The sequence below is a fragment of the Pseudopodoces humilis genome, chromosome 3 (genome assembly GCF_049639895.1).
Source record: "Pseudopodoces humilis isolate 2021_Gansu_Grassland_sample_001 chromosome 3, ASM4963989v1, whole genome shotgun sequence".
NCBI classification, from domain to species: domain Eukaryota; kingdom Metazoa; phylum Chordata; class Aves; order Passeriformes; family Paridae; genus Pseudopodoces; species Pseudopodoces humilis.
In genome coordinates this window covers 72,875,941-72,888,266 of record NC_142202.1, presented here as the reverse complement: position 1 = coordinate 72,888,266, position 12,326 = coordinate 72,875,941, and the positions used below count along the sequence as shown (strand labels likewise).

Genomic DNA, 12,326 nt, shown 5'->3' with positions numbered 1-12,326 from the left:
AGTGGGAGCTACAATGTATTTCTCAACAGGGAGCATGGGTAAACTTATTAAGGGTAAGCCCTTTTCAGCCCATCTTTCCTGACCCTACATGCATATGAACTGAAATAATCTAGAGCAAAGTTTCACCCTAAAAAAAGATATATTAACATTTGTACAGCACTGCTTGTCTTCTGCTATAAAAAAGGGCTCTAAAAATGGTGTAGTTCTATATTTAGGGCCTTTCACTTCTATAACAAATATATTCATTTTATAAATAAATATTTTAACTGCTAATCTTACCCATCCGATTTAAGGTCTGAGAAGCTGTGTTTTTTTCCCTTGTGCTGTCATAAGTGAAAAAAAGTTTTGAATGTCAAATTAAGATTTCTGTTGTGTCCTCACTGTCTTCAGTAGCACAACTTTACTATCTGGAATACATTTATGTGAGTACAGCTGCTGAGTGTAATCTCAAATCCCTTTTTTGGGCTGTGTGGGGCTAGCAGAAGTTTGTTTGTTCCAGTTAAAAGAGGAGAGATTTCTGAAACCATGAAAGGGACTGATTTAAAAAATAAGACAATGTCTGCAATTAATTTTTAAAAAGTATAATTGTCCTCTAGTTAGCATACTGAGTTAATATTATTGTAATTTTTCCAATACCCCCCTTCAAAAAAACAAAAAAAAAAGTCTATTTTTTCCGTTTCTCAAACGGAATACAATAAAGAACAAGAGACCAAAAGGGGCCAGTGATCTAAAACAGAGACCATGTATCCATGTAACTGTGAATATGCAGCTGTGGTGACCTTACTTAACATATTTCTGGTTACAGCTCTACTTCTGCCTGCAATTTGCTGGTCATACCATCCATTAAAATTACTTTAACAGTGTCCTTTCTTTACAGAGCTTTTCCTTCCAAAGTCTACTTAAAACATGATTTCTTTTCATGGCAAAAGCCCTTCTCCCTATATTTTACAAGCATTAAAAGTATGAAGAGGCAGACTTTCATGAAGTAAATGCCTGTCCTTTGAGTTATTTGTCCTGCTACTTTCTTTCTTCTCAGCTCTTGGAATGAATTGAAAAACTTGCATCCTTCAGGCAAATGCCAAAGGAATATATTTTGCCTCTTTTAATGGGAGTATGTCTTCCATGACATAACACTGTAAATGACTATAGGGTTTTATTTTTCAGGAAAATGTTCAATGATCTATTACTGGCATTAAGGCATGTCTTTATGAGCCATGTTTATGAACTTTGGACAGGGATCAAAAGCAGTAATAGTTTAAAGAGATCAACTCCGAGCCACTTCTGAACAATATTTTTACTACCAGAAATCTGCTTTCTTAGCCACTAGACTTAAATGGAAGTTAGTTTTTTCTTTCTTATAACTTTGAAGTTCTCAAAATTCCCACTTGACAGGAAGACATACTACTGTCTGTTTGCCTTTAAAATCCACATATTTACCTCTTCCTCTCAGAATTGTATGATACTCAAATGTGAACATATGCACTTACAGTATTTTTATCTCTGCAGCTTTGTGTGAAATAAAGTAATAGAAAATGTTAGTACAAATTCAATGCTATATTAAGGAAATATTATGAACTCTTGATGGGAGTTTTTAAACTGCATAATTCTTCTAAAACAACTCTTCAATACCACTGCTCCTGGTTATGAAACAGTTCAGACTTGCAAGGTACAAGTGTGGGTTACATACTTGGTGCTTAAGAGATTATGTTAAAGAAAATACTCATAAATGTAAATATGTTACAATGAAAAAATGTCTATATTTTTTACTAAGTGATCTATGATTCAGAAAGGCACAGAGTTCTTCTGAAACTAATTAAAATGGCAAGTTAAGAATGCATTTTCTTCAAGTACGGCCTTCCTCTCTCTGACCTCAATTTCTGACCTTGATATAAAATAGTTAAAAGAAAAATATATATAAATATTAATAAATATTTCACTGTTAAGCGAAATGATTTTCTGAAATTTAGATGATATAAATTTGCAAGGAATTGAACTCAATATAGGCTTAGAACATAGCATATAATCAGACTTTGAAGAAGCTTGTTCCTTGAAAGGGAACCTAATTTCAGATAGATCAAGTCATTCCCCTTTAGAAACGGAATATGACTATACTTAATAACCTTTTTTTTTCCTGCAGCTAAATGAAGATTTTTACAAAAAATTCTCCTTGTGTTGTTGGTCTGCAAAGGAATCTTAAAGCACAAAACTGCACTTTTCTCCACTTTAATATTTTCTCTATATTTCCAGAGTAGTTGCACAAAGGCTTTTGTTTAAGTGAAAAAAATGACTTATAAGTATAAGAATGGGACAGTGTCCAATGAAGCCCAACCACAGCTATGTTTCACAGAAAAAAAACCCAAGTCTCCATCTTCTCCCACTGTACACAATACAGCTTTGATCTAAAAATGAATAACTTTCAATTTTTTGTTATATATAGTAGAGGTGCATCACTCTTGTCTTGTTGGTTTCACACCAAAGACATCACCAGTGTTGGCTTTTAAACTCTTAGTAGGACAATTTTATGTCTTTTCTTGGTGCTACCTTTCCTTCATTTCTTTCAGATTCACTGCAGCAATTGAAACAAGGAACACCCACAGTCTCTGTTTTAGCAGTACACATTTAGTTCCAAAATATCACACTGTTCATGAAAGATGAATTATTCAGTGCACTTTTAATAGTGAGAGGTCTGTAAATTGTTTGTATTTTAATTAAGCATAACCCAAATTCAGAATCAGCCCCTAAAATCTGAGGATGGTATTCTGGGTTTCCATCACTTTAGTATGTGATAGACAATTAATTTCAGAATATATGTCTTTAGTTTTAAGGGGGATTTTTTGAGAATTTGTTTCAAAATGCTTGTCTATGCCTTCCTATTGATCTTTGCATTGCACAGAGGAGTTACTATGCTGAAATTTATTAATTTGCTTTTTTATTCATTACAGTCTGCAAAATCTTAAAGAACCTTTTGGATTTTTTTTATTTTTTTAGCTCGTACAGAAAGAAAAAACCCTGATCTGGCAATGTTAAGACAAAAGTCTGACAGATGAAACAGAGAAAGAGCAAAACGAGTGAATATTTCGTTATTCTAGGGAATTGTGATGTTAACTGTAGGTGCCAAAATAGTTTTTCCTGGGCCTTGACTAGAGCAGAAGGATGAGGATTGTTCTGAATTTTAAAACAATTTTTAACCTTGGGGGGAAAATGGTAATGAAAATAACTCTTTATTCTCAAGGGAAAAAAGATAGATTCAGGTTATTCTCTTTTAGGATGAATCTAGAAACTGATGTCAGAATTTAAGTCATTCTTTAATTAATGTTTGATGGTGGAAGTAATTTTTGTGTAATGAAAAAGTTTTTGTATACATCTATAGAGTGAACAACATAATTTCACTTCCTTTCAGGACATAGTTTATATCTAAGAAAGTCTGTAAGTGTGACAGCTTTTTCTTATTTAGGCAACCTTACTATAGTCTTTCAAAAGCTGTACATCAACTCAAATTTAAATTTCAAAGTGGCTTTACCTTTCTCATATTATTCTGATTGCTGACAACCCTAATGACCTTCACATGATACCAACTGGCTGGTGATTAGCTACTCAAAGGAATACTAAGTAAGTTTGCTGATTACAAAATTGGGAGGAGTTGCTCACTCCCTTGAGGGCAGAGACCTCAACAAGCTAGAGAGATGGACAGTCACCATCAATACAAAATTTTATAGGGCTGAGTGCTGGATTTTGCACCTGGGATGGGGCAACCCTAGCTGTGTGTATAGACAGGGAATGAGAGGTTGGAAAGCAGTGCTGTGGAAAGGCACCCGGGAGTCCTGGTTGATGGAAAGTTGGACATGAGCCAGCAGTGCCCTGGCAGCCAGGAGGGCCAACCCTGTCCTGGAGGACATCAGGCACAGCATGGCCAGCTGGGCAAGGGAGGGGATTGTCCCGCTCTGCTCTGAGCTGGGGTGGCCTCGAGTCTTGTGTGCAGTTTTGGCCACTGCAACATAAAAGAGTCGTTAAGCTATTAGAGAGTGTCCAAATGAGGATGATGAGGATGCTTAAAGGTCTGGAGAAGCTGCATGAGGAGTGACTAGGGTCACTTGGTCTGCACAGCCTGGGGAAAAGGAGAGTGAGTGGATTGTGCTTAATTGTGGTCTTCAACAACCTCATGGAGGGAAGTGAAGGGGCAGACACTGATCTCTTCATCCTTATGACCAGTGACAGGACTCAGAAAAATGGCAATTAGGTGAGTTATGGGGGATTTAGGCTGGATATCAGGAGAATGTTTTTCACCCAGAGGGTCATTGAGTACTGGAACAGGCGCCCCAGGGAAGTGACCCCAGCACCAAACCTGACAGAGTTCAAGAAGCATTTGGACAATGCTGTCAGGCACATGGTAGAATTCCTCAGGTATCCTGCACAGGGCCAGGAGCTGGACTTGATGATCCTGACGGTCCCTTCCAACTCAGACAGGATTTCGCAGAATTGCAGATAATGTGCTATCTGCTAACACTTAAATCATGCATGCTTCTATAACCTAGCCTGTAAACCTCTTTCTTGTCTAAGGCAAAGGGATGTTCCTTTTCTGTTGCTTTGTCAGTTTCTTCTTTCTGTAATTTTTTTAACAGCACAGCTCCATCTCTCATTGGAATTCAACAAAGGTTTTTAAAGAATAAAAGGTGAGCAGCTTTTTCTGGAAATCAGATAGGTTTTGCTAAAGTGTAAAATTGGAACCTTTGGATGAAAACATGAGTCTGTCATAATTGGTATAAAGCAGTTTGATGAGTGGGGAACTGAATGGTTGGTAAAATAAGAAACAGGAAATGTTATAAATCTAGTTGTCTCTCAATTTAGAAACAGTGAAATAGACTGCTTTGAGTGGTAAGTTAATCAGTAGACAGTTTCTGATTCTGAAGCAAAATTATCTTCAGAGCATTAGTGTTGGTTTTAAAGATCGGGCATATAAAAAGAATATATACCTTCGTCTAGTTAAGAAAAGGAGCTTGTAATAGATATTCTCCAGGTACTAGAACTTAAATCTGAGGTTAGGTCAGCTGATTAGAGCATGATGCAAGTAATGTCCAGAGTGTGGGTTTGATCCCTGTGTAGGTCAGATGATCCTTCTAGGTCCTTTCTTCAGAATATTCTGTGAGTGTAATACACAGTACCAAGACGGACTTTAGCAAGAATGTTGTGAGGGTGTGTGTTAAAGACCTTACAGAAGTCTAACTAGATGACATGTGTAGTTCTCATGTGGTTATTTCACTGTAAAACACCACTAGATTCATCAGAGAGTGATGATTATTTTTTTAAGCCACACAATTGCCTGCAACACAGGACTTCACTTCATAGCTAGCAATGAAGAAATATTTTCCATTATGCCATACAACTATATAAATACAAGGAAATTGCTCAGTGCTGTGGCTGCTTTGTAGGATGCTTTTGAAGTAGGAAGAGTTTGGCACAGTGGGCAGCTGGTGTTCTGTGTTTTAAGGGAAGGCAATCACTTGGTATTTACTTGCTATGTCTAGGTCATGCATGGTTATCCTTTTTGGTGGCTCTGTAGCCTGATGCTGATGGCTGACTTCTGTCTCCTATTTCCAGCATTATGAACTTATCCTGTCCCTTTTTGCCTCTCCTGGCCCTTGTCTGTCCCTGCTTCCAGTGAGTCAATGCAGCTTGCCAAACCAGCAGTTTTAAGGTTTTTTTCCTGTGGTTGGTTTTCTGCTAATGAATGAATTAAATGAGCTCACTGAAGAATCAAACAAGTGCCAGAAGCAAGACTTTGGAAGTCTGGATAAAAAGGCTGGGTAAGACACATAGGGAGGAGGAGGAGGACTCCAGCTGCCTTTGGCAGCAGCCAATTATTAACTCTTAGCTCACTTTATGCATTTGTGCCCTCCATCTCCCAAACAATCTAGAGCATCAACAATCAGGTGCTCAGATTTCAGTCCAGTGGATAAGTGACTACAGTATCTAAGTAAGATCCACCCATGAGAGATTGTGACTTAAGAGAAAAATTTATTACGTATTTCTTCTGTTGTTTTCTTTTCCCCTGACATAAGGGGTTTTTTTGTGTATTTCTATCATTAAGAGATGCAGTTTAATGTTTTATTCTCTCACCATACATAATATTTAGCACTCTATGATATAATTTAGATTATAGTCTGGATTACTTTGACAGTGTTCAGAGGGGACTAGTTTAGGTTGAAGTCGCATAAGTAAAGGACTGTAAAATGAACATTTTCATGGGATTATGTTGGCTAAGTTAAGTGAGAAATATATTTCTTACTCTTGTTTCTTTTGTAGAGTGATCTCAGTGCATTCATAGCCCTTGACTTTTCAGTCTTATATACTTATATACCTTTTTGTTGTTTTTATTGTTTTACTCTTCTTACCTTATACTACAAGGAGAGCACCCAATCTTCAATTGTTGTAATTGCTTCTGTGCTAAATTTTAGAAACAGGTGCATGTTTATTGTTTAATCCAGAGCTTTGCAGAGTTGCTTAATAAAAACCAAATTAATTTATACTTAGAGAAATAGCTTCTAATTTATTCTGCTGAACATCTTTTGCAAAGAAAACATTTCAGAAAATGTGATTCTATAATTAGTGTATGATGGCCAACTGACAACTAAATGTATTTGTAGGGTCTCTGATGAGGAAACACCCCAATGTTTTGCCTGTACAAAGAGGGAGAAGCATTTTTCTGTATTTATCTGTTATTTATCTAATAATCAGGAGAATGCAGTAACTCCACTTAAGCCTAAAAAACCCTGATAATAAAATCTGGTGCATTGGACAAGACAGTGCCTCTTAAATTTTTTTTTTATTTAATGCAATTAGATCTACAAATTCAAACAAGACCTTTGCAGCATTGGTCTAGATAGTCATGGAATTAAAAATTATGTCTGTTTATAACACACTAAAAAAGGAAGCTTAGGATAGGAATCCTAGGATGGGCTGGGAGAGACCCACTAGGTGAATCAGTGGAATTATACAGTGTGGGCTCTACAGACTTGTTCTTCCCTGTCTTCCTCCAGGCACCGCTGATCTCATTTCTCTTTGTAACTTTTGAGTACAACTCAACTATTTACAAACAACTTATATGAATGAAGAACAAGATGCACAGACAGTCCTGAGCTGAAATGAATCTGATCTCTAGTCAAGCAGATGGTTTCAACAGCCCCAAAAAGGGAGAAGTGGGTCTGAGTGTATTCTACTGCCTGCTGGTATTAGGAGAGTATACCACAGACACATCGGCAAGCTTTTCTTTACCATCAAGAGAATTGGGAGCTTGAATTTTTTAATGGTAAACTCACATTTTTCTTATAGCCTCACGTGACTACAAGACCTCATTTGGAATAAAATATTCAGATATTGAAATAATGAGAAGAGCATTTACTTGGACCTGGTTATTATTTCAGATGTAACATCTAGAACCAATATCCAATAATTTTGATCTATTGTCATTTTGCCCCAGGTTCCTGGGAAGATCCTACAGGGAACTTGGCCAGATCTGGGGAAAAAAATTGTGCAAGCAGCAGAACAACCTGGGTCACTGAGGACCTTTCAGTGCTACCAGTGCAGCCATGCTAAGAGGAGAAATTAAATGTCTCTGTCCACATTAGTTCAAAATGTAATAACAGACAAGAAAAACACATCTGTCTTGCCTATCTTATATATCTTATGCCTGCCTATGTGTAGGGGTTTGAGGTCGCTACATCTCCCAATGCCATTCAGACTGCTGAAATGTTTGGGTCGGTCTTGGCCTGACACACTTTGTGACCAGAAGCAATTTTGTCAGTTGCAGACAGCCTGCAGTTTTGTAGTTTTACTTCATTGTGTCCTGTATTATGCCAGGCCTTTTGTTTGCAAAATTTGCTAGCTTCCTTCATGCTAAAGACGTTTAGATAATATTAAGTACTTTAAGCAAAATATGTTGCTTTCATTCTCTGTCATTAAATCTGGTGTGCTCCACCCCATGCAACAGCTGTTATTCCAAGCAGCTTTGTGGAGCTGCCTCAGACAGTTGTTGTGATGCACCATGTGCTCCGGATGTAATTTTATTTTTTATTTGGCAGAATTGCATTAGTGAGTGATATGGTCTAAGCACAAGACAGAAGCCAGCCAATTTTTAGTGTGTCTGGCAAGGATGTTTCCAATGACCCTGGCAATGTCAGTCACCTGCCCTGTGATGTTTCTCCCTTTTGTAAGGTTGGTATATTAATGCTGCCCTCAGATTATGTGTAGGAGAGCTAATTAACTAATTGCTGTATCAATAATTCAGCAGATAAACTTGTCTACATAGTGATCTGAGCTTAAATGGCATTTTATTAATAAAAAACAATCATTGAGTAAGGAATAAATTAGAGAAGTTAGATGGAATAAATATATGTATATAGATATATAATGTTTATAGCCAGTGTGCAAAACTGAAATATTGAGATGGTGGTAAAAGAAAATGCAATGGGAGGCTTTTTATACGTAAGAGATTTTTATCTTCACAGGGTATAAACAGAAGGGTGAGACGTTGCAAGTCCTGTTTTGAAACAACCACCATATTATCAGCATGTTACTGCTTAAATACAAAGTATACAAATACCATGAGAAAAGAGGCACTAAGGACTACTTGTATGACTAAATCTGACAAGGCTATTTTGAAAAACCTTTAAAGTTTTTAGTACAACCTTCATTTGACTTGCACTTAAAGATCATCTCTGTTAGTCTAGTGACATTTGCCAGTCCCTTAGGTTATGATTTAAGATGGGTTTCATTTAGTTCACAAAATGTACACAACTGCATAACCTATTTAGTTACAGCAAGCAAGTAAAACTTACTCTGTTTTATTAATTTTTAAGCCCAGTACATAATTCAGCAATGCAATACATTATTGAATTGGTAGCATCATGCTTCCTTTCAAATTGCCTTCTTTGTTCTTTTATAAAAATCCTTTGCCTTTTCAGAGAAGGCTTCCCTGTTGACTGCCTATTCCTTCTTGCTGAAGGAGTTGCATTAAATGTTCTTTTGAATGCATCAAAACCATTCAGTGTGTCAGCAGCATGGAATCACAGCACAGAAATGTGGATGACCTTACTTTAGGGATAAGGATAGCTTTTCTGCACTCTTTTTTCTACCTGCTAGATGAAAATAACTTCATTTCCAATTCACATGTTAAATAGGAAGCAAGCACTGATTGGGCTTTTTTGTCAAAATTGTTTTTATACATGAAAGCATTCCAGTCTTACTTTAGTTCTTTAATTATTGATAGAAAATGGCCATTAATTTCAGTACAAATTCCACAATGAGACAGTGATCTTGCCTTTTTATATGCTGCCTTCTGTTCTTGTCCAAATTGGTTATACACGAGGATGACAAAAATGGCCATTGTAGATCTCACCTTGGTTTTTAATTGTTGCTGGTTATGACATACCTGACTATGCTTATTCAAAGTGTGTGTGTTAAAAGGAATACAATGTATGGATAGGTACAATAGGTGTGTTTCTGAGACCAGTTTCTAGTTGTCAGAGATTCAGAAACACAGGATGAGGTTTACTTTGCTTAGCTCTCACCATGATAACGCTTGCTGTTAATTGCAAACTAACTTCTAGGCTGCCTCAGAAGACACTGAAAGATGCTTGAGACTCATCTCTCGAACAGGAGGTGAAAAAAGTAGTTTTCTGGCAGTTAAAAATAAAATAAATGTCTAGGGGAAATTCGATGTCGGACTTCTGATGGCTATCTTTGGATGAGATGTATCTTGTTCTTGAAGACCTTAGGTCAGCTTTCAAAATACTCTGCATTTTGTTCAAGTGTTGATTTTGCATGCACACCAAAAAGAGGAAGAAATCTTAGTATTGACAAACAACAGGTTCAATTTTATTTAAATTGAAATAATTGAAAGAGATATTAAATATGTAAGATATCCTAGAATTATATAAAGGGGAATATTGAATAGTGGGGTTTTTTTTTACTTCAGGAGATAAAATTAATTACTATTGGTTTTGGAGGGTTTTTTTTTCAGTAAAACAATTTATAATGTTAGAAAATACAGTCATTGAAGGGAACAAGTGGTTGTATTTTCTGAGCTATGACTATATGAAAATTGCAACTCTGCTTGGTTAATATAACAGATAAGTGTTTTTGTCTTTTTTAAAGGGTAAGCAGTAAAATGTGGGCTTGGTTATGATTTTTTTTCCCCACAAAAGAGTTTCTTTTGTCTGAAAAGTGATTATCACATTATTAAAGTTTTTCTAAAGGGTAAAAAAGTCCAAACCCTTTAAATTTTTATTTTTTGTGTACTCATAACTGCATGACATTACCACTGGCATTCGAGTTTGTACATTAAAACAGTAGCAAAAATCTATTATTATTTCTTGTAACTCAGGATGGTACCATTAGGTTATGGAATCTTAGTTAATGTTAATATTTTTTATTAGGTACACTGAAGAGTGTAGCTGAATTCTTCATTATAGAATGCTGAATTTCAGTTTTGAATGAGCTCTGTTTTTGTTAGTGTGTAATAACAGGAGTTGCTAAGGTAAGTTGGAACAAGAAACTGCTAAAGCAAACCAGGGAAAAAGCTGTGTATATAATGATTAGCTATTTTAACAAAACCTTGTTACCAGATTTTGTGATACTGAAAGTAGGTTTGAACTAGGAAATTCTAGCAATCCTTACTTAGTGGGTGTGCTGTTATATACCTGAGCCAGCTTTGAATCAAAGCCTCCCCATGCAGGGAAAATTTCACATAATGGGGATGAATAGATCCAGACAACACGAGAGAAGGGCAGTCATCCAATCTGGCTTCCTACAAAGTTAGAATTATTCTATCTGCACATGCCATAAAATGTGTGAAGTCTGGTTTTATGTATTCCATCTATCCTAAACTCTACCCTTTCTCATATGAGGTTGTGCAGGCAATTTTCTATATACAAAGTCACTTTTTTTTCCTTACAGGGAGCTATCTATTAGTATTTATTAAACAGCAATTAGATTAGAGTGCATAAGATCAAGGAAATTAACAGTAGTTATGTAAATTTCAAGCTTTTTTAACACTGACACATGTGTGCTGTATGCTAGTGCTGCTTATCGCACTTAGGTCTCAGCTGAAAAATATGTAAATCTCCATGAAAGTGGAGATAGAGATAGTAGATATAGAGATAGCATCTCTATAGATGCTCATCTAATGCAGTTTGTGTCTCTTTGGTTTGGTTTTTTTTTTTACTACGGGAACCACAGGAAGTAAATTGCAGTCAACAAGTGTCTCCTGATGTGCTGAAGTTTCAGACAGAAGAGTGCAAAATAACTGGTGAATGGGTCAAATCATCCACTTTTAGTTAAATTTTCTTATAACTTTTTAGGACAGGCACATTAGACATTCATGCCTAACATACTTTTGTGGAGAAAATGCCAGTTTTTGGTAGTTTACAGTGGAGAATGTATCAGCTGTTTTTTTTTTTTTGCTCTTGGGGCTCAAAAAATCCCATTGCTGGACTAAATGCGTATCTATGTAAAATGTTATGGGGTTTTTGTGTGTTCTTTCTATCAGATTTTTTTCTTCTGTTCTTTAAAGTTCACATTAGCTGGAGCCTTCCTTGACTTCAGTCTAGCTGCCCTCAAAATTGAAAACTATCTTATTAATAGTGGCTTATAAAACCATGCTTTAAGTTTCTCCTCAAGTTAACAGTAGTGTAGCAGGAGCACATATGTATATTTACTTCATTAAATAACCTAATTTCTTTTGTTTGCTGTGAAGTTCCTCACTTCCCAAATGGAGCACTGAATAGCTCTCCCTTGTGAGTTCCAAATATCAATCAGATTTTTTACAGATGGGGCAATATGAAGTCTTGCTGATCTTGTCCCATTCAGCCAGCCAGAAAATGGTGTTTGAGAAACTCATCTACTCAATGGTAGATTTTTCCCTTGATGTTTGACTGATGAGTGCAAGGTATCCTGAATGTCTCATGACCTAGAGGACTCAAGATGTCTACTTGTTAGTTCTTACAGCTTGTCAATAGGCAAGGATAAGCTCTTTGAATATTTAGAAACATACACTAGATTAAAAAATATTAAATATTATGGCATCTTTATGGAATAAGCCAATGGTTGCCTTTCACAAGGTTAGCCAGAAGCCAAATATTCAAATATGAAATCTAAGTAGTGCATTAGTGAGATGCTCTTCTGAGACAACTAATTCCATAGTTACTCCATTGCAAAATCTGTAAGTTGACAAAATATGGTGGGGTTATTTGATTGGATTTTTTTGTTTTGTTTTTGTTTTGTGTGTATTTTTTCCCTTTTTGTTTTATGGAAACCCATCAGTAGAAAACTGC

General features: G+C 36.2%; 1 protein-coding gene across 2 annotated transcripts in view; it reads left to right on the top strand.

Annotated features, from left to right (window-relative positions):
* GRIK2 (glutamate ionotropic receptor kainate type subunit 2) overlaps positions 1–12,326 on the top strand; it is a 364,036-nt gene that overhangs the window by 55,627 nt on the left and 296,083 nt on the right. Inside the window, exon 1 of one of the 2 annotated variants that reach the window (XM_088052479.1) lies at positions 4,109–4,237. The exons of the other annotated variant lie outside the window; for it this stretch is intronic. The gene's annotated coding sequence lies outside the window, so the exon portion shown is untranslated. Of the gene's footprint in view, positions 1–4,108; positions 4,238–12,326 lie in introns of those variants that run through there. 2 annotated transcript variants of the gene reach the window in all.